The following is a 22,536-nucleotide window of genomic DNA, read 5'->3' on the forward strand; positions in this document are numbered from 1 at the left end:
TTTGTCTTTGTACTAAACTATGCAGATTTTTTCTCACTATTACTCTATAGTACAGCTTGAGGTCAGGGGTCATGATTCCCCCAGATGTTCTTTTATTGTTGAGAATTGTCTTCACTATCCTGTGGTTTTTTTGTTTTTTCTATATGAAGTTGAAAATAGCTCTTTTCATGCCTCTGAAGAATTGTGTTGGAATTTTGATAGGGATTGCATTGAATCTGTACATTGCTTTTGATAAGATGGCCATTTTTACTCTGTTAATTCCATGAGCATGGGGGATCTTTGCATCTTCTGATATCTTTTTCAATTTCTTTCTTCAGTTACTTGAAGTTCTTGTCACACAGATATTTCACTTGCTTGGTTAGAGTTATACCAAGATATATTATTTGTGGCTATTGTGAAGGATGTTGTTTCCCTAATTTCTTTCTTAGCCTGTTTATTATTTGTATAAGAAAAGGCTACTGATTTATTTGAGTTTATTTTATACCCAGCCACTTTGCTGAACTTGTTTACTAGCTGTAAAAGTTCTGTGGTAGAATTTTTGGGGTCGTTTATGTATATACTATCATATCATCTGCAAATAGTGATACCTTGATGTGGGGATCCTGGTCCTGCAGATGTCTCAAGTGGCAGTCTCCTGGCTGGTGGCAGGGCGTGGCTGGTGGCAGGGCGTGATCGGAGACGGGAGATTGCCTGCCCCTGCCTCTGCTACTGGCGTCCGTCGTTGCTGGCCGATCTTCTCCAGGTGTGCTACTCCGAGTTGTACTGGTCCAGGCTCGGGCCAGTCCGATAAGGAACCGACTAGCCAACAGAAAGGCAGCCGGGCATTCCAGGCAGGCTCCAGGGAGAGCCAGCGGGTTGTCAAGCGGTACAGCTCTTTGTTTAGCTGGGAACGGCTAGGTAGCGGGGAGCCCAGCAGTCTCTAAAGCATTACAGCTCTTAAGCCGGGAAGTGCCAGCTAAGTAGCGGAGGGTCAATGAAGGAAGGAAGCTCTCAGACACCTGGATGGTTCTTGTGTGCGATTTACTTCTCAATTAAGCTCAATATATACAGTTTGGGGTGGGTGAAGGTTTTAGCAGCAGGTAACCTCATTGGCTTAATCTGAGGTTTTGGGGATGCCTCATATGCATGTGAGGAGAGCCTGGGGCACCATTCCTACGTGACCCGATGGTCGTAGACCTCTCAACCTCTCTGAGGGAGGGGCTGTGAAGCGGTAAAGGGCGGAAGCTGAGAGCGCCAGGGGGCCAGGAACAGAGCCAAACGGCCTACCGCCTACCGTCCCTCAAAGGGTCTCCGGAGTTTGAAGCTTGTTCAACCAGACACCTGGTTGTCTCTCAGCTCAGTGCCCTACACCCTGACTTCTTTCCAATTTGGATCCTTTCAATCTTCTTTTTATTATCTAATTTAGACATTTCTTTTTAAAATTTATCATTCTTTCATATATTATATCTTGAACAGAGGTTCTCATCCCTCCATTTCTCCCAGTCTCTCCCCTGTCCACCTTTCATCTCCCCAAGACCAACTCCTACTCCATTTACCTTCAAAAAACAGCAAGCCTCCCAAGGACATCAGGGGTAATACAGCATAACAAAGTTACACATATACTAGGCACATACCCTCATATCAAGGCTGGAAGAGGCAAACCAAAAGCAGGCAGAAGAGTCAGACATACCAACGCCCACTGTTAGAAGTCTCATAAGAACATGACACTGCACAAATATGCAGAGGACTTAGCTTAGACTCATACATGCTCTGTGATTATTGGTTCAGTCTCTGTGAGTTCCTATAAGCCCTGCTTAGTTGATTCTGTAGCTGTTTATCATGGTGTTCTTGATCATTTTGGCTCCTACAATTCTAGCCTCCCCCTCCATGGGGGTTCTCTGAGCTCTGCCTTATGCTTGGCTGTTGGTCGTTACATCTTCTCCTATCAATTGCTGGATGGTGATTCTCTGATGAGTATAGCAGAGTATCATTTGGAAAAATTTATTTATTTATTTATTTATCAGTCATATTTGATTCTATTCTAGGTCTCTAATATATCCAGCCTTTGGGCCTCAAGTTGGATTAGTCATTGGTTGGCCACTCCCATAAATTCTGTGCCATCAGTACCCCAGCACATTTTGCAGGACAGATTGTACACTGAAGGTTTTCTTGCTGGGTTGATGTCCCAGTAACACTGTTCTATGCCTTGCCTGGTTATAGAAGTGGCAAGGTCAGGCTCATTTTCCCCAGCTAATAGGATTCGTCTCTAGGGTCATTCTCATAGATCCCAGGAAAGGTCCACTGCACCAAGTGTCCACATGTTCATTCCTCCAATGCTCTATTTCCACATAGCTCTCCGAGTGCTCTTTTCTTCCATTGTCACCCCCTGCCCGATTCCTCTTATGCTCACTCACACCTGCCTCCCAGTCCACCCACAAAATCTATTCTATTTCCCCTTCCCAGGGACTTCCATATGTCCCCCTCTGAGCCCTCCTTGTTACTTAATCTCTCTGGGCCTGTGGATTTTTAGCTTATTCTCTACTTAACAGCTAATATCCATATATAAATGAGTACACAGCATGTTTGTCTTTCAAGGTCTGGGTTACCTCACTCAGGATGATTTTTTTTTCTAATTCCATACATTTGCCTGTAAATCTCATGATATCATTAAAAAAAAAAAAACAACTGAGTAATATTCCATTGTATAAATGTACCACATTTGTTTGATACAATCTTCAGTTGTGGGGCATCTAGGTTGTTTCTAGTTTCTGGCTATTATGAATAAAGCTGCTACAGACATAACTGAGCAAGTGTCCTTGTAGTAGGACCGAGCATCTTTTGGGTATTTGTCCAGAAGCTGTATAGCTGGTCTTGAGCTAAATCAGTTTCCAATTTTCTGAGAAACCACCATATTGATTTCCAAAATGGCTCTACAAGTTTGCACTGACAGCAGCAATGAAGTGATGTTCCCTTTATTCCACATCCTCGCCTGCATGAACTGTCACTTGTGTTATTGATGTTAGCCATTTTGACAGGTGTAGAATGAAATCTCATAATCATTTTGATTTGCATTTCCCTAATGGCTAAGAATGTTGAGTGTTTCTTTTCTTGAAATTAATTTTTATTGGATATTTTATTTACATTTCAGATGTTATCCTTTTTCCTCCTTCCCCCCACCCCGAAACTCCCTATCCCACCCCTTCCTGCTTCTATGAGGATGTGTCCCAACTCAACCACTCACTCCCACCTCCCTGCCCTAGAATTCCCCCACATTGAGGCATCCAGCCATCACGGGACCAAGGACTTCCTCTACTATGGCCAACAAGGCTTTCCTCCCCTACATATGCAGCCTAGGGAGCCATGGGTCCCTCCCTGTGTGCTCCCAGGCTGGTGGTTTAGACTCTGGGAGCTCTGTTTGGTAGGTATTGTTGCTCTCCCCATGAGGCCACAAACCCTTCAGCTCCTTCAGTCTTCAAGTGTTTCTTGCCATTTGAGATTTCTCTATTAAGAATGCTCTGTTAGATCTGTACCCCAGTTTTAATTGAGTTATTTGATTTGTTGATGTTTAGCTTCTTGAAAATTTTTTTTATTTTGTACATTAGCCATCTATTAGATGGGGAGTTGGTGATAAATATCCCATTCTGTAGGCTGCTGTTTTGTCGTTTTGATGGTGTCCTTTCCTTTACAGAAGCTTTTCAGCTTCCTGAGGTACCATTTACTAATTGTTGATCTTAGTGTCTGAGCTGTTGGTGCTCTCAAAAAGTTGTCTCCTGTGCCAATGCATTCAAGGCTATTCCTTACTTTTTCTTCTATCAGGTTTAGTCAATTGGGATTTTTGTTGAGGTTTTTGATCTACTTGGACTTGAGTTTTGTACAAAGTGATAGATATGGATCTATTTGCATTCTTCTACATGGAGACATCCAGTGTGAACAGCACCATGGGTTAAAGATGCTCTCTTTTTTTATTGTATATTTTTGGCTCTTTTATCAAATATCAGGTGTCTATAGGTGTGTAGATTTCTGTTTGGGTCTTCAGTTTGGTTACATTGGTCAACCTGTCTTTATGCCATTACCAAGTATTATCATCATCATCATCATCATCATCATCATCATCATCATCATCACTACTACTGCTACTACCACTTCCACCACCACCGCCACCACCACCACCACCACTACTACTACTACTACTACTACTACTATAGCTCTGTACTAGAGCTCAAAACCTCAGATGGTGATACCTCCAGAAATTCTTTTATTCTTTTATTCTTTTATTGTTCAGGATTGTTTTAGCTATCCTTGGATTTCGTTTTTCATATGAAATTAAACATTTTTCTTTCAATGCCTGTGAAAAATTGTATTGGAATTTTGATAGAGACTGCATTGAACTGTGGACTGCTCTTAATAGGATGGTCATGACTACTATATTAATTCTACTGATCCATGAGCATAGGAGATCTTTTCATCTCATATCTTCTTTAACTTCTTTTTTTACAGATGAGGTTTTTGTCATACAGTTCTTTCATTAACTTGTTTATAGTTACCCCAAAATGTTTTGTATTATTTATAGCTATTGTGAGGGTGCTGTTTCCTTTTTTTTTTTTCTTAGCCTGTTTGTAATTTGTATATAGGAGAGCTACAGGTTTTGAGTTAATATTGTATCCAGTCATTTGCTGAGAATGTTTAACAGTTCTCTTGTATGACCTTTGTCCCTGATCTGTCCAGGACTTTTTGTTATGAAGAGGTGTTGTATTTTGTGAAAGGCTTCTTAGCATCTAATGAGATAGTGTTTGGTTATTTTCTTTCAGTTTGTTTATACAGTGGGCTGCACTGACTGCATTTTATAAGTTGAAACATTTCTGCATCTCTGAGATGAAGCTTATTTGAAAAGATGGTAGATCCTTTTGATATGGTCTTCAGTTCAGTTTATTAGTATTTTATTGAGTGTGTTTTTCATCAGTGTTCATGAGGGAAACTGCCCTATAATTCTTGTTCTTTGTTGAATCTTTGTGTGGTTTGGGAATCAGGGTGATTGTGGCCTTATGAAATGAATTTGGCAATGTTCTTTCTGATTCTATTTGGTGAAAAAATTTAAGAAGTAATGTTTAGTCTGTGCTAATATCTTCTGGTCCTGAGCTTTTTGTTGTTGTCATTGTTGTTGTTATTGTTGTTGTTGTTGTGAGACTTAATGACTTCTTCTATTTCCTTAGGGGTTATAGGACTGTTTAAATAGTTTATTCAATTTTGATTTAACTTTGGGAAGTGGTATCTATGAAAAAATTACCCATTTCTTTGAGATTTTTCAATTTTTTGGTGTTCAGCTTTTTAAAGTAAGACCTAAGAGAAGGTGTTTACCATAATAGTATTGTTAATGACCCTACTTTTTCAAGTGTTAGGTTTGTATGTTCTTAATTTTCTTGTGACTATTATTATTAGCAAAGGCAACTGGGTACTAAAACAGGCACCACAATGAACGCTTTATTTATCATCATATGTGTGTCATAATATCTATGTATAAATTCTGGCAACACAGTTTCATGCTACCTGCCCCAATTTTCTGGGTTCCTCAATAAAAGACACACCCACAGACTTTGTATTTTGATGCCTTAAACAGCACAATAACTGGGCCACTGCCTGATTTTGATGCTGTTAGAATCTACCTCCCACTGATAAAACTGAGTTATCACTTACTAAATTTTATATTCTTCTTTGGCCACCCAGGACCCAGTTGGGCAGCCCTCTAAGCCTAACTCTCCTGGCTCCTTCACATGGCGGGTATGACTACCTGTCCTTCACCCTTCCCTGGCATGGTGTCTCCTCTCTTCTATACTTTCCCTGTTGATTTCTGTCTTCCTTTCTCTCCAGTCCCAGCCTGGGATTCCTAATTGTCCCACCTCTGTCTGCTCTGCTCAGCCAATGGCTGCTGGAATCTTTATTTACCAATCAGAGCCAACTGGGGGCAAGGTCCGTCAGTGTCTTACATGCAGACACTTGTGTAAGCAGTTTTGGGCACCAAAATTAACATTATAATACAAGCAGCATTATGCCAAACCCACTACATATGTGCAGCTCAAAGTGATAAATTATTTACTTCTAAGAGTAGAAAGGATGACAACACACTGATTTCTAAGTATGAATTGAGAACACAGGGCTATATAAACATTTTAAAAATCATTTGGAAGGGACAAAGTTGAAAAACTTCTCAGACACATCAGACCAAGGAAACTGGAACTTGCTAATATTCAATATTAAAAATTTTCTTGGGTACTTGTTTTTTCAATAACAGAAATTGCATATCTTTATTATGGTATGATAAGTTTACACTTTCTTCTCCATTCTTGTATGAGCATTTCTACCATTTTCCACTTTGCTCATATAGTTATATATCCCTGCTGAATTGAAAATATGTGGTGATTATGCAGTGTGTTTTAAACTGTTATGCTGGGCTCTCAATAAGGGAGTTCTAATATGACTGTGTACATTATTCCCTTAGTATTTTGAAAGGATATAAATGTTTATTGAAACAGGGTTTATCTTCATTATTTTTGCCCTTTGTTTTGATTTTATAATCTGCAGTTGAATTTAAAGCTTTCAGTTTTCCTTAAATGGAGCAGTGGAAAGACTTAGATACAACCCTAGTTCCCTATTGACTTGCTATCCTGATACTTGTTAAAGGACTTGTTACAAATTAAGAAAAGAAGTATGCGTGCTTTCTGATAATTAGAAGGGTAAAAGGACATTGAAAATATGTAGATGGGTGTTTAATTTTTTTCCTTTGTTTTTATTGGATATTTTATTTACAATTCAAATGCTATCCCCTTTCCCCATTTCTCCTCCACCCAGGAACCCCTATCTCCTCCCCCTCCTCCTGCTTCTATGAGGATGTACTTCCACCCACCCTCCCACTCCCACCTTTCCACCCATGAATTCCCCCACACTGGGGCATCCAGCCTTCATGGGACCAAGGACTTCCTCTCCCACCTATGCCCTACAATGCCATCCTCCCCTACATATACAGCTGGAGTCATGGGTCCCTCCCATGTGCTTCCAGGCTGGTGGTTTAGACTCTAGGAGCTCTGGTTAGTTGGTATTGTTGCTCTCCCCATGGGGTGGCAAACCCTTTCAGTTTCTTCAGTCTTTTCCTTCATTCCTCCATTGGGAACCCCATGATCAGTTAAATGGTTAGCTGTGAGCATCTGCCTCTGTATATTTCAGGCTCTGGCAGACCTCTAAGGAGACAGATATATCAGGTTCCTGTCAGTATGCACTTCCTGGCATCCACATCAGCATCTGTCTTTGGTGACTACACAAGGAATGGATACCCAGGTGGAGCAGTCTCCGGATGGCCCCTCCTTCAATTTCTGTCCCACATTTTGTCTCCATATTTGCTCCCATGAGTATTTTGTTACTCCTTCTAAGAAGGACCAAAGAACCCACACTTTGGTCTTCCTTATTCATGATCTTCATGTGGTCTGTGAGTTGTATCTTGGGTATTGCGAGCTTTTGGGCTAATATCCAATTATCAGCGAGTATATAAGGTCTGTGTTCTTTTGTAATTGGGTTAATTCGCTCAAGATGGTATTTTCTAGTTCCATCCATTTGCCTAAGATTTTTCTCGATAACTGGATATCTGTTACAGGATAACAAGAGGTGTTATTTTTCACATACTGTTTTTTACCTGTAAAGAACAGTATGGCTGGAAACTACCAATTTTTTAATATATCTAATATTTTCATAAAGATAATAAAATATTAAGTTATAAAAATACTATAAAATACATTGAATTAATTATATCTTTAAAATATTTGACTTGTATATAAAAGATCTTTAATAAGTATCGATTTATTAAGTATGTATAATTTTATTGTATCCTATTTATTTATTTATTTTGCATATTGCATGTATGCTTGTATCACAACTCATGTGTGGCAGTCAGAAAACAACTTGATAGAGTCAGTGCTTTTCTTCCATCCTGTGAGTAGAGAATATGGAAGTCAGGTCATCATACTTGATGGCTCATCCCTTTACCCATTGGTCCATCTCACTGGCCATCTGGTGTGTACTCTTTTCAAGAGGTAAATGTGTTAAATGAAGGCTTATGGTATGTTAGACTCTATCTAGTGTCAATAGCATGATAGTAAACAGGAATGAATTTATCATGGCTCTCTAGAAACTTAAGTCCACTAGTTAAATTATTATGCTCTAATGAATGTAAATTTTTTTTAACATTTTCTGATTGATTTTTACAAATTTTTTTTAAAAAAGAATTTGTAAATGACAACTTAGTTTGTATGAACAGAATTACATTAGCCATTAACTTCATATTTAGGTAAAATGAACAAGAATTAAAAGAATTTTATGGTATTTTAAACATGAGATTCTAGTAATGAACTATAATTTAAGTAGAAATCCTGACAGTTTATTCTCTTTAAGAATCAGCCTACTGGGGGAAAATTTAATACTAAATATCAGTGTTTTGGGTGTAGTATAAATGTACTTTGAAAGAACTACAAAATCAACCTCTAGTACAAGTTCATGTTAAGATTCTTGCATAATTCAGAAAAGATCTGTGAGTCTAGGGGGAGAATGGATGACTCACAGGGTACCTGCATGTTGAAGTTTTGGAGAACCCAGCAAATGGGTTTTAAATGCAACTGTACCAGGTGGGGTTCTCCTGGATAAAAATACAATAGTATATATTTCAATATGAGAGAAAATTTATTAGATTGATCAACAATGGTTTAAAAGTATAGAGCCTTTTAAAATTTTAATGTTTCCGTGAAAGCCCTGAGATAGATATTTCCACATTTGAAGTTAGTTGCAGAATGTGAAGGGTGGATATTCTGTAAATGTCATTTGTTCTTAGATAAGATTTGAACTGGAGACTTCAGTTCCAATGTTGTTTCAGGAGGCCAGACTCTGAAGAGCTTTTAGTGAGAAGAATCAATAAATTCCTCCTTTGAACCCCAAAGGGTCTCCTACCCAACTCTAAGACATAGACCAACCTATTAGCATAAACCTTAGGTTTTTCTCCACTCCCCTTTATCTTTCTTCCTTTCTTTCTGCTGTTTCCATCCTGTTCTTTTTCTCTTGTCAGGACTCTCTACTGCTGTCACCAGAAATTCATCAGAAATATTTCAAGTAAACTATTGCCCAGGCATTCCCTGATAGAAACAACATATTTACCATTTTGGTAGTGAATGGGACTTTTTACAATTGGTTTCTTATTATTTTTTATTCTTGGCTGCAAATTTTTGCTACACGTTTATAAGTGCCTCAGTCAATCTGCTTAAGTACTTGAAACATCATGAGAATCTGCATTCACCTAAAACAAAATGTCAATAAACATCAAGTTTCCAATTAAATCTAATGTGTCTTAAGTGTTGACGATCACCAGGGATGTATGTAAACATGGGAGTTTTTATAATTCTTTAAATGATCTTTCTATTTTCCCTTTTAATCTTTTATACTTTCCAGTCCAGTGTCTCTGAAAACTATCACATTGCTCCATCTCAGGATATCTCAGTATTCATTGCCTTCTTTTTCTCCATTCATCTAAGAAACGTGGCTCTAGTTGTTTTGAGTGTCCTAGGTGAGTGAGTGTTTCTTTATCTATACGTGGATATTGGTCTTATCCCCAACCATATTTCAACCAAAAGGCCAATACAGAATCTTGAACTAGAGCCAGTAGTTGATAAGATGAGCTTATTAAAGAACACTTTGAGAGCTTTTAATGTGTTTTAATTTCTTGACCTATTTTCAGGTAGATAGAATGGGAGGTCACTCTGTTATATTGCCTAGGTACTTTCTTTTGTAAATAACACTATCATTTTATTTTTATAAGAGAAAACCAGAGATCTTGATATGGATATTTCCTCCAAGTTTGCCATTAATTTTCCCTTAAGGACCATTCCTATGGAATTGGTGATTTTAGAGGGAGATATATTGTTGCCTTGGGTTACTTCTTCTTTTTTAACTTGAGTTAGTTGAATTCCATCTCTAGTATAAATATGTTGTTCATTTTTGGTCAGAGAACATTTGGAATTGCAATTAGTCTTACCATGACTTATGGTTGTTAGATACTTTTGGGTGATTGTTCAGTCAGTCAGTGTTAATTAACGGGTTGAGTAGTTATGATGATTCTATCCTTGAATGATAATTTGCTGGCATAAGATAACTGGGTCATAGTAAGAGCATAGGAATGGTCAGAGACTCAATTTGCCTCTCTGATCTTAGACAGGTTCTAGAGTAGTTCTAAATCCACAAAGATTCTTAATAAATATGTTTAGAGGTATAAGCCTCTGATGGTATGTTTCTAATTTCTGATAAATGCTGTGAGCAATGAGAGTTTACTATACTCCTGGCATATGACATAGATTGGAGAGATCCAATTATGATATGAAAGATGCTAAGATGTTGTAATATATGTGGATCTCCAGTGGGACCTAGACATGGGACGGAGCCTGTGTTGACTCATATCCAATCCTTTGCTTGAACTAGGTGATGTTAAGTTTGTAGAGTCCTAGCTGAATCCTGTGAGAAGAACATACCAAGGGTGGGTTCATTTGTTCACCATAGATGTCAGGCAAAGGCACATTCATGCAGGTCTTTGTAAGACAGGCCTATGGGCTAGATTTTATTTATATTAAAGGAGAGAAACTAGAGATTGCTACCATAGCTCATACCAGTAACCAAGTTTTTAAAGAGAATGAAGGAAAGGATGCTATCATATCTTTAACAGAAATCTTTTAGGGATTAGAAAGAGTAATAAGAAATAAAATAAATCTTCAGGCAAAGCCACTGTATGGATATATTAGTTTAGTACTCTAATAAATATTTACCTCTTTACATTAAGGCCATTGTTAAAAATTTCAGAGTGTATTTCTAAGTCCTCTGGGCACTTCTTCCCAGAGACTATAGACTTATCTCATTTAAAAAAATTAATTACTTATTTTTATATCCTGTTGAAGCTTCCTTTCTTTCTTCTTCCTCTATTCCCTTCCTCTCACCTTTCCTCTCCCCCATACTCCAGTCCTCCCTTCACCTCAGAAAAGAAGAGGCTTGTAGACAGGTGCCTGGTATAACTGTCATCTGAGAGGCTTCACCCAGCAGTTGATGGAAACAGATACAGAGATCCATGGCTAAACTATAAGTGGAGTTTAGGGACTCCTGTGAAAGAGAGGGAAGAAAGATAGTAGGAGCCAGAGGTGTCAAAGATACTACAAGAAAGTCTACAGATTCAATTACCCTGGGTCCATAAGGGCTCATAGAGACTGAAGCACCAAACAGAACATGCATGTGATGGATCTATGTAACAGTTGTACAGCTTGGTCTTCCTAAGGGACTCCTAGCAGCAGGAGCAGAGGCTGTCTTTGATTCTGTTGCCTGCCTTTGGATCCATTTCTGCTAACTAGACTGCTTCATCTAGCCACAATATGAGAAGATGCACCTAGTCCAAGGTGGATCCATACTTCATCTTTTTCTAATTACACATTTTAAATATTTACTTGTGTGTTTGTGTATGTGTGTATGTTTGTCTGACTTTCTTCATGTGTGTCTGTCTATGTGTGTGTGTGTGTGTCAATGGCATGATTGTAGAAGTCAGTTTCAGCTGGAGGGTATATGTTCTCTTTCTTCTATTTGGATACTGGGCTTTGATCTCAGGTCATCAGGCAAAGATCTTTGTCTGGTAAGTCATCTCTCCTCCCCCCTTTTAATTTTATTTTTTCTTCTTCCTGAAGAGATTGATGTTATGAATTCAAGGCCTATCTGTAACAAGGTAAAAATGTACAATATAACAACTGTACACATAGTTAAAAAGAAGACAAAACTACTTGCATTATTACAAGAACTAATTCATGTAATTTCTAGTATAATACAAGTAAGTCAAGACATTACCTTCTCTAGTTTCTTTTTGTAGGCACTTAGAGCTATGAGTTTTCCTTTTAATACTGCTTTTATGGAGTCCCACAAGTTTCGGCATGATGTGTCCTTATTTTCATTAAATTCTAAAAAGTCTTTCATCTCTTTCTTTATTTCTTCCTTGACCAAGTCATCAATGAGTACAGCATTGTTCAGTGTCCATGTCTATGTGGACTTTTCATTGTTTTTGTCATTGTTAAAGACCAGCCTTAGTCCATGGTGATCTGATAGAGTGCAAGGGATTATTTCAATCTTTTTGTATCTGTTGAGGCCTACTTTGTGACCAATTATATGGTCTATTTTGGAGAAGGTGCTGAGAAAAAGGTATATTCTTTTGTTTTAGGATGAAATGTTCTATAGATATCAGTTAAATCCATTTGGTTCATAACTTCTGTTAGTTTCATTGTGTCTCTATTTAGTTTCTGTTTCCATGATCTGTCTATTGCTGAGAGTGGGGTGTTAAAATCCCCTACTATTATTGTGTGAGGTGCAATGTATGCTTTGAGCTTCAGTAAAGTTTCTTTTATGTATGTGGGTGCCCTTGCATTTGGGGCATAGATGTTCAGAATTGAGAGTTCATCTTGGTAGATTTTTCCGTTGATGCATATGAAGTGTTCTTCCTTATCTTTTTTGATTACTTTTGGTTGAAAGTCAATTTTATTTGATATTAGAATTGCTACTCCAGCTTGTTTCTTGGGAACATTTGCTTGGAAGATTGTTTTTCATCCTTTTATCTGAGGTAGTGTTTGTTTTTCACTGAGGTGTGTTTCCTGTATGCAGAAAAATGCTGGGTCCTGTTTATGTATCCAGTCTGATAGTCTATGTCTTTTAATTGGAGAATTGAGTCCATTGATATTAAGAGATATTAAGGAAAAATGATTGTTGCTTCCTGTTATTTTTGTTATTAGAAGTAGAATTATGTTTATGTAACTATCTTCTTTTGGGGTTGTTGGAAGATTACTTTTTTGCCTTTTCTAGGTTGTAGTTTCCCTCTTTGCGTTGGAGTTTTCCATCAATTATCCTTTGAAGTACTGGATTTGTGGTAAGATATTGTGTAAATTTGGTTTTGTCATGGAATATCTTGGTTTCTCCATCAATAGTGATTGAGAGTTTTGCTGAGTATAGTAGTCTGGGCTGGCATTTGTGTTCTCTTAGGGACTGTATGATATCAGTCCAGGATATTCTGGCTTTTATAGTCTCTGGTAAGAAGTCTGGTGTAATTCTTATAGGTCTGTCTTTATATGTTACTTTACCATTTTCCCTTACTGCTTTTAATATTGTTTCCTTGTTTTATACATTTGATGTTTTGATTATTATGTGATGGGAGGTATTTCTTTTCTGGTCTAGTCTATTTGGAGTTCTGTAGGCTTCTTGTATATTCACGGACATCTCTTTAGGTTAGAGAAGTTTTCCTCTATAATTTTGTTGAATATATTTACTGGCCATTTAAGTTGGGAATCTTCACCCTCCTCTATACCTATTATCCTTAGGTTTGGCCTTTTCATTGTGTCCTAAATTCCCTGGATGTTTTGTGTTAGGAGCTTTTTTCATTTTGCATTTTCTTTGACAGTTGTATTACTGTTTTTCATGGTATCTTCTGCACATGAGATTCTCTCTTCTATCTCTTGTATTCTGTTGGTGATACTTGGGTCTATGACTCCTGATCTCTTTCCTAGGTTTTCTATCTCCAGGATAGTCTCCCTTTGAGATTTCTTTATGGTTTCTACTTCCCTTTTTAGATCTTGGATGGTTTTGTTTAATTCCTTCACCTGTTTGGTTGTGTTTTCTTGCAATTCTTTAAGGGATTTTTGTGTTTCCTCTTTAAGGGCTTCTACCTGTTTACCTGTGTTCTCCTGCACTTCTGTAAGAGAATTATTTATGTCTTTCTTAAAGTCTTCTATCATCATCATGAGAAGATTTTAATTCTGAATCCTGCTTTTCTGGTGTGATGGTGTGATGGGGTGTCCAGGGCTTGCTATGGTGGGAGAACTGAATTTTAATGATGCCAAGTACTTTGGTTTCTGTTGCTTACATTCTTGTGCTTGCCTTTAGCCATCTGGTTAACTCTAGTGCTAACTGCACTCACTGTCTCTGACTGGAGCCTGTCTTTCCAGTTGTCTTGCTTGTGTCAGAACTCCTCAGGGTCCAGATGTCTCTGTAATCTTGTGATTCTGAGCTCCAGCTGCTCTGAGTGCAGTGGCTCCTCAAGGATGTCTCAGGATATGGTGTCTTCATGGGAGCAGACCAGATAGGTGTCTGCTCCAGCCACAAGGACCAAGGGGATGGGGGTAAAGAAGTGGTATTCTGCAGGGGCAAAGTTTGGGTGCCTGGTGGGTCCTGAGAACCCTTTGCTCTCAGTTGTAGCTCTGGAGTGTAGGGTAGTGGGAGAGTGTTCTTACCTGCTTCTCTATGTGCAGTGGCTCCTCTAGTATGTCTCAGGATATGGTGTCTTCACAGGGGCAGACCAGCTAGGTGTCTGCCCCAGCCACAAGGCAAGAAATTACCTTGACAACTATATAACACAAACAATGTAGAGAAGTAAAATAAATCATTATTAACAATGATATCTTACAGTTTTTTACAGAATTAGTATACAAGGCATTTATTATATTTGAAAAGACATTTAAAAGGAAAGTTTTTTTTATCATAGCATTGTAAGAAGATTGAAAGTAATTATATTAAGCAAAACCCATGTAGTAAACATGATTTTGATATTGCATGTAATAGGGGTAATAAGAACCTCTAGTTTTAAATAACTGGATACATAAAGCTTAAAAAGTTGAAAATCATATTGATTAGAATAGAGACAATAAAATCTATTTATCCAAATTACTAGCATTTCCAACACACACTTTATCTGTGCCTCTATCAGAGTCACAGATATAGGAAGGTACACCCTTGTATTTATAATGGATATCTGTGGGGAGTCGACAGAAGGCAGATATCATCCTTGTAGCCATCTTGAGACATATACTCTGACAAGATTCTTGATTACAATAGCCTACAACAGCTGAGCACACTCTGATAACATCTTGTTTTATATACCCAGGATTTTCCCTTGGGTGGGTGAGACTTAAAGGTGTGTGACTTAAGAGCATGACTTAGTGATCAGATTTAGAGACAAGACATAAGGGCATGACTTAAAGGTATGACTTAAAGGCATGGCTTAGAAGTGAGACATATAAAAGGTGAGAGGCAGACAGAAGATATTATTAAATATTAGGCATTAGGTATTAGGCACTTGGCACTTGGAGGTAGAACTTGGAATTAGTTAGTAGACACTCGAAACTTGGACAGAGAACTAGGAATTAGACACTTGTACTTGGAAGAGTACTTGGATGAGACTCGAGACTAGAACTTGCAACTGGAAACCTGAAACTTGGAGGCACTAGGGACTAGGAACTCAAGGCTTGGGACTTGGAGAGACAAAGAGAGACTGAAGAATAAAGGGGATTGAATCACACTCTGTCTGGTCTCCATTCTTCTTGTCCATCCTCACTCTCTCTCTTGCTGAACCCTGACCTGCAGACCAGAGCAGCTTGGGGCAGTGTGGGCTCTAACAACTTAGCCTCCAAAGCTTTTGGCAGTGTGGGTTCCAACACTGACAGAGTGGTCTGAGACATATTGGCCCCCAAAAGTGGGGCAGAGTGGTTCTCAACATTTTTGGCACCCAATGTGGGGCATCTTGGGCTGCAACAGATATCGATGCAGAGAAAGAAATGACAAAGTTGAGAATAACAACTAAATTCATGAGTTTTATAATTTTTCACAATACAAAATAATGAAAAAGATTTAATCTGGCTATGTGGAACAGTGTGGCACAATAACTCAATTTAAAAATTGCAGTCAAGCATTTGCATGGCTTGGAAAAAATGTCAATTTTGAAAAATGTCTTCCAATAATATGTTCTATTTAGTTTGAGTTGTAGTTCCTCATTGCCTATCTTTAAACTTCAAAGTTGAGTCACTTGTGTGAAAATTTTACTTTAAAAGATTTTTTTAAATAACTTTTATGTTGTCTCTCTATGTTTGACAGCAATGCTGTAGCTTGTTTTAGCCATACATCAAATGTGGGTGTCCCAGTGAACTGGATCCAGTCTGTGAATCCAGTGCTGTTATTTATACAAATAAATATAATTTTTTATTACATTAGTTGCAAGTTTTGATGGTTAAATATTATTAATTGTTCTCAACAAAAAGAATGGTTCATGAAATGACAGGAAAAGCCTGTATCCCATAAGGCAGATGCAGCACACACCAACAGTTATCATTTCACTGTGGAATCCATGGGAACTCATTTTAACCTCTCTTTGCTGTTCTCTTTGGTAATACTAGTTATTTCATTTGTATTGTTAGCAGAAGTCTACTAGGTAGTCAGGAAATACACAGAGTAATTAATATAGCATAATTGTGTAAAACTACTAGCAAAAGACTGGTAACCAATATAAATGTTCTTCCAATGTTCAGATCAGTGATAATCACCTTATTGATGTAGCACCATTGAACAAGAAGCTTAAATACAGAAATTCATCACGGAAACCCATCACTATGGGACTAATACTGAGGAGGGACTTCTCTAATGGTTTATTTGTCTTCTGAATATGCTAAGAGCAGCTAAAGTTTCTTTAAGGGCCAGAACAGTATAGGGAGCTTCCATCTACCTTCCCTTTTGCTCTGTACAGTATCTCTTCTATTGTAAAGGGTATATGTCACAACCATGCTTGTAAATTCACACATATCTTATCTTTACTTTAATTCCTCTGTCTTCCTCCAACCTTACTTCACATCTTCCAAAGTGGAAAATTCATAAAAAATAGACCCTGCTTTTGAGAATGACTAAGAAAACTTCTAATCCTCTCTTCTTTTAAATGCATGCAGATCCCAATATTTGGTTATACCTGGAAATGTAGAAAGAGGCAAGTATCTCCAGCTGGAGAAAAGGACTCATTCCAAGTGGGGAATGGATGGTGCCAAACTGCTTGTAGAGGTTAGCACCCATCCATATTAAGATTTTTCTTATTAAAAAGTAGTTTATACAAGCTGGTAAAGGAGAAAAATGTTAATTAATTTATTTATTTTTATTATAACTGCTTTTCTAGGAAACAGGTCCACCTGAAGAACCTCACCGGTTCTGGCCCAGAGACTGTGTCCTAATAAAGACACTGCCAGGGGACACTACAGCCTCATTGGAAAAGTCCCTATATCATCATCCTGACAACGCCTGTGGGGAGCTGACAGAAGGCAGATATCATCCTTGCAGCCATCTTGAGCCATATACCCTGACAGGAGACTTGATTACAATAGCCTACAACAGCTGAGCACACTCTGATAACATCTTGTTTTAGACACCCAGGATTTTCCCTTGGGTGTGTGAGACTTAGAGGTGTGTGACTTAAGGGCGTGACTTAGAGATCAGATTTAGAGACAAGACCTAAGGGCATGACTTAAGGGCATGACTTAAGGGCATGGCTTAGAAGTGAGACATATAAAAGGTGAGAGGCAGACAGAAGAAAGTTACAGAGAATTAGGTAGTAGGCAGAAGAACCAGAGACTTGGAGGAAGAACAGAGAATTAGGTATTAGGCACTTGGCACTTGGAGGAAGAACTTGGAATTAAGTATTAGGCACTTAGAATTTAGAGAAAACTTGGAACTGGAAACTTGGAACTTGGAGGCACTAGGGACTAGGAACTAGGAACTAGGGACTCTCCATTCTTTGTGTCTGTCCTCACTCTCTCTCTTGCTGAACCCCAACCCTCAGACTGAAGCAGCTTGGGGCACTGTAGGCTCTAACAGTTTAGCTCCCAAGGCTTTTGGCAGTGTGGGTTCCAACACTGATAGAGCAGTCCTCGACATTTTTGCCCCCAAGCATGGGGTATCTCAGATCACAACATTTTTGGTGCCCAACATGGGGCACCTTGGGCCGCAACACATGTCTACCACCCAGAGGACAAGATTGCAGAATGAATCTACCACCCCCAGGGACACCATGAGGACTAGGTGATGACAACACTGACCCCCTCAGAGAGATCCTCTGAAAGGTCCAGTCCTTTCAGGTCACCAATACATCCAGGCCTGAATTAACTGAGTCATGATGATTATGTTATGAGACAAAACCACCCTATTTTAAAAAGACATAGCCCTATTTGGGAACTTCACTGAGACTGAGGACCCAAAGAGTACAGGTGACAACAAGGAAAGCTATGTTTTTATGTTGACTACTCTAGAGTAGTTAAATAATCGGTGGCCAAAGTTAAAAATGGCCTATCCCCCCCCCCCCAAAAAAAAAAACCCCGCAAAACAAACAAACAAAAAAGAGACATAATGTTGATTTGAATCATGGTTCAACAGCTCCCCATGGCCGATCACCCTGATATCCATCCTATTGGGGCCCCTGCTCATTTAACTTCTGCTTCTCACCTTTGGCCCCTACATTTTAAACAAATTGGTTCAGTTCATGAAAGAAAGATTTGTGACTATTCAGCTTATGGTAATAAGAAGTCACTACCAGGATTAGTCTGGTGGTTCCAGATGTACTTTTAGACCGTTTGTGATTGTTCATGGTTTTGCTTCATAGCACCTACCTGTTAGCTTAAAGGACAACATATGTCATAACAGTCATCCAATTAGGTGCTTGCCAGGCTAGAAATCCCCTTGCTTGCTTGCCATTTCCTATAAAACTTTGTCCTGTTTAGGGCTTGGGGCTATACCCTCCCACTTGCTGAGTCAGTGTTGAAAGTGTGCCCAAGCTCAAGCTTGGATAAAAAGATCCTAGTGAAATTGCTTTGGAATCAGCATGTTGATGGTTTTATGGGGTTCATGAACATTTTTTGAATGGGTACAACAATTTCTCCAGTTAACAAAAGTAGGCTTTATTGGGTTTCCAGATATCCCTTGTTTTAAAAGCTAAGATGGAGAGCTAGAGAATGGGATGCCCAATGATAATCTCTAGCAGTTTCCTCATGATTTAAAAGAACTACTGACTTCTGATGTTACAGTTCTATACTCTATTTTTCACTTGAGACCTCTTAATCATTCTGTATCTGCCTGTGTATCATCTGGTTAGCTATATGTCCTTTTTTTTCTTTTTAAAATACATGTCCAAAATGACTTAGTTTTTAGTGCATTATAAAATTACATTAATGAACTGGAAAAATTGACTTTGCTGGAAGAAATGCTGAATCGTTATTGGATGATACGTTTCAATCTGCTACATACATTTGTTGATCATATTTTCTTTTTCAGTTAATATATGACTGACTCGGAGTACTTTATGTGGGGCTTGATTATTAATCTATACTTAATAATTAATCTATACTCAAATGAACTCATAATGGAAGTGTCTATTAGAATTAAGGCCCATAATCTAAGATTTTGAAAGATTTATGGAATAGAAAGCAGTTCAAAGTCATCCTTAGGTACATAGTGAGTTGGAGACCAACCTTAAAATCATGATATCCTTTCTCAATTGAGGGGAGAGAGAGGGAAGGGAAGGAAAAGGAGAGGTAAGGAGAGGTTATAGAACAAATGGATGTAATACATATCTACAGAAAGTACCATCCAAACACTTGAGATTACCTGTTTGTGATGGCTTTTCCTGGTTGTCAACTTGATTATATCTGGAATGAACTATAGTCCAGAAATGGAGGGCACACCTGTGATCTGTGAGGCCAAACCTACTCCATCTCGAGACTGGTCTTTATCTAAAAAAAAAAAAAGAAAAAAAAAAGCCTGGGAACTTGACCTACAGCAGAACCCAAGCTACACCTACATATCAGGAAGGAGCCCATGGCTTCTCCTTGGCTAGAGTTACTCCCTAGCTATTTCCTAGCAATAATTAATCAAAGATTAGTCTGATTGTTTCAGATGTACTTTCATACAGTTTGTGATTTTATATGGCCTTGCTTCAAAGCACTCACCAGTTGATTTATAGTGATTTTATTAGATGCTTGCCAGATTAGACAGTCCCTCACTTGTTCCTATTTTTCCATAAGAACTTGTCCTGCTGAGGGTTCGAGGCTGCTCCATCTTCTCTTCCTGTCCTATTGTGTCAGGCTTGGGTTGAAGGAGAGCCCAAGCATGAGCTAGTAATAAAGAGACCCTAATGCTATTACATTAGAGACAGCTCTTTGGTGGTTTTGGGGGTTCCTGGTACAACAGATCCAATATCTTGAGGCTGGCTTCTCACCTGGATCTTGACATGGAGATCTTGAGGCATCTGGCCATGAAAAACTTAGGCCCAGGCAAGGTAGTACATGCCTTTAATCCCAGAAGACTGAAACAAGCAGATTTGTGAGTTCAAGGTCAGTCTGGGACAAAGCAAGTTCCAGATATAGGTGTGGTGGTAAACACCTTTAAACTGAGCCACACCTTCTGCTGAAGGCCTACATAAGGACATTGGAAGAAGGAAGAATCACTCTCCACATGCTTGCACTTGCCAGCATATTTGTCGGAACCTCCTCTTCAGGATACCAGCTGATACAGAGGGCCAGGTGAAGCAATTAGCATGGTGGACTGAGCTACTACTAGACTTTTGTATTTCCCATTCACAGTTGCCCATTGTTTAGTTACTTGGACTAAAGACTGTGAGTCATTACAATAAATTCCCTTAATATATATAGACATTCTGTAAGTTCTGTGACTCCAGAGAACCCCAACACTGTTCTTCTCAGTAGTTCTTTGAACATTCTCTATAACATATATTTTATTATGGCATGATGCAAGTATCAACAAGTATAAGAAAATTTACTAACTTAATGCCTTTTATCTGACCACAATAAAACAAAACAACAGAATCAACAGCAAAATAAGCTGCACAAACTACACAGATGCATAAAGATTAAGCAGTTTAGAATAGGAAGATGAATAGATCAATGAGAAAACCAAGACGATTAAAAGATGCTGAGAAATGAATAACAATGAAAACAGAACAGACCTAAAGCTATAGGACACAGAGAAGGCAGTCCTAAGAGTTCTGAAACATGGCTAACATTGTGTCCACTGAAATAAAAAAAGAGAAACATTCCTAAGCCAGGGAAAACACCATCAAACCAAAATTTAAATTAGTAGACAGACAGCATAATTAAGACCAGGAAAAAATCTTAATGAAATAGAAACAACAAAACATAAAACTTAACAAAAGTTGGTCTTTTTAAGCATGATCACCAACCTTTAGCCAAACTAACAAAAATATCTGGAATTTCCTTATCCACCTTGTTCTTATTCTTCAACCTCAGTTTCTCCTGAGAGTTATAACAGTTTCCATAAATATTTTTAGGTGAAAAGAATTGTGATATATATGAAGGGATTGCTTCTTCTGTGGGAATGAAGAGCATTGATCCTGACTAGAAGGAATGCAACACTCCTTTTTTTTGTTTATGGGTTGAATGGAAGTGTTCATTTTAGGATTTAAATCTTTCTGGGTCTTCAACCAATTGGTAGATTTAGAATATTAGCATTTTTACTCATAGCAATAGTTGGATTCTGAAAGACACAGGTTAAATTATTAGATTAAGGATAGAATCAATAGTAAGTGAATTGCACCCATCTTCCCTGTTATTTCTCATAGTCTACTTCCTATGGATCCTAAAAGATAGCTTACCCATTGCTCAACATATGCCAGAATTTAAATTTCATCACAGTTTAATAATATTCTTATAAAAATCTTCATTTTTGTGGAAGGCCAGCTTTGATACCACAAGATAAACTGAGGAGAGCTGAGTGTGGAGTCTGTGATTGGGGGTAGGTATTGATAGCAACTGTCAGGGGTTGCTGTTGCTGGCAGCCAGTTTCAAGAGAAAATGAAGAAATCTCTCTCTCTCTCTCTCTCTCTCTCTCTCTCTCTCTCTCTCTCTCTTTCTCTCTCTGTCTGTAACACACACAAACACACTGAGTGGATGATGCAAGACAAGCTCCAACAACTTCACACATATAATACATACATACATACATACATACATACATACATACATATTGGATGGATGAAGCAAAGCTCCAACACTTTTTTTCTCTTAGCCTTCTTATACCATCTAAGACAAAGTTCTTTATGTAGAAAAAAGATTACTTCATAGCTATAAATTACATATTCTCTAAAAATAATCCCCATGAAAACATACTCTTCAAACACACATTAAAATTATTACACAAATAAAATTTTAAAAATTAATAAATTTTAAAAATTAAAACAGGACTCTTGATTATGTATTCTTCTTCTTTGTAAACTCATACCTAACTAAACATTTCATCATCTATTTTTCTCTCAAGTTCAACATAACCCCAAAGCCATAATTCTTTTGTCATTGATTAACACAGCTTAAGTTTTCCAGGGTATAGTAGTAGCAAGTTTTTTTTTTTTATTTTTTATTCTGAGCTGATGACAATTTGTATTCACCAAGAAACAGATCATCATCTATCCTATCTTATTTTTAAAAGTCTTTTTCAGCTAAACTGGTTAATCTATTCTCTATTCTTCTACTCATAATTGTTTACTCTTTATTCATAACTCTGTCTTTTCATGGCACACACCAAAACCTGTAGCTACATTCATAGATCACAAGATCTAGGAACTCAGACCCAACCTAGAATAAATGTTTTTCATAATCACTATCTTTTCCCAAGCCTATTTTTCTCTTCCAAATC

General features: G+C 38.1%; 1 long non-coding RNA gene across 1 annotated transcript; it reads left to right on the forward strand.

Moving 5' to 3' along the window:
• Nucleotides 1-673: 673 nt before the first annotated feature.
• Nucleotides 674-20,520, forward strand: LOC143434317 (uncharacterized). Its single transcript, XR_013103732.1, has 3 exons — nucleotides 674-742; nucleotides 16,779-16,887; nucleotides 17,000-20,520. It is a non-coding gene; the product is annotated as an uncharacterized LOC143434317 (long non-coding RNA).
• The last annotated feature ends 2,016 nt before the right edge of the window (nucleotides 20,521-22,536 follow it).

Source organism: Arvicanthis niloticus, chromosome 14, assembly GCF_011762505.2.
Source record: "Arvicanthis niloticus isolate mArvNil1 chromosome 14, mArvNil1.pat.X, whole genome shotgun sequence".
NCBI lineage: Eukaryota > Metazoa > Chordata > Mammalia > Rodentia > Muridae > Arvicanthis > Arvicanthis niloticus.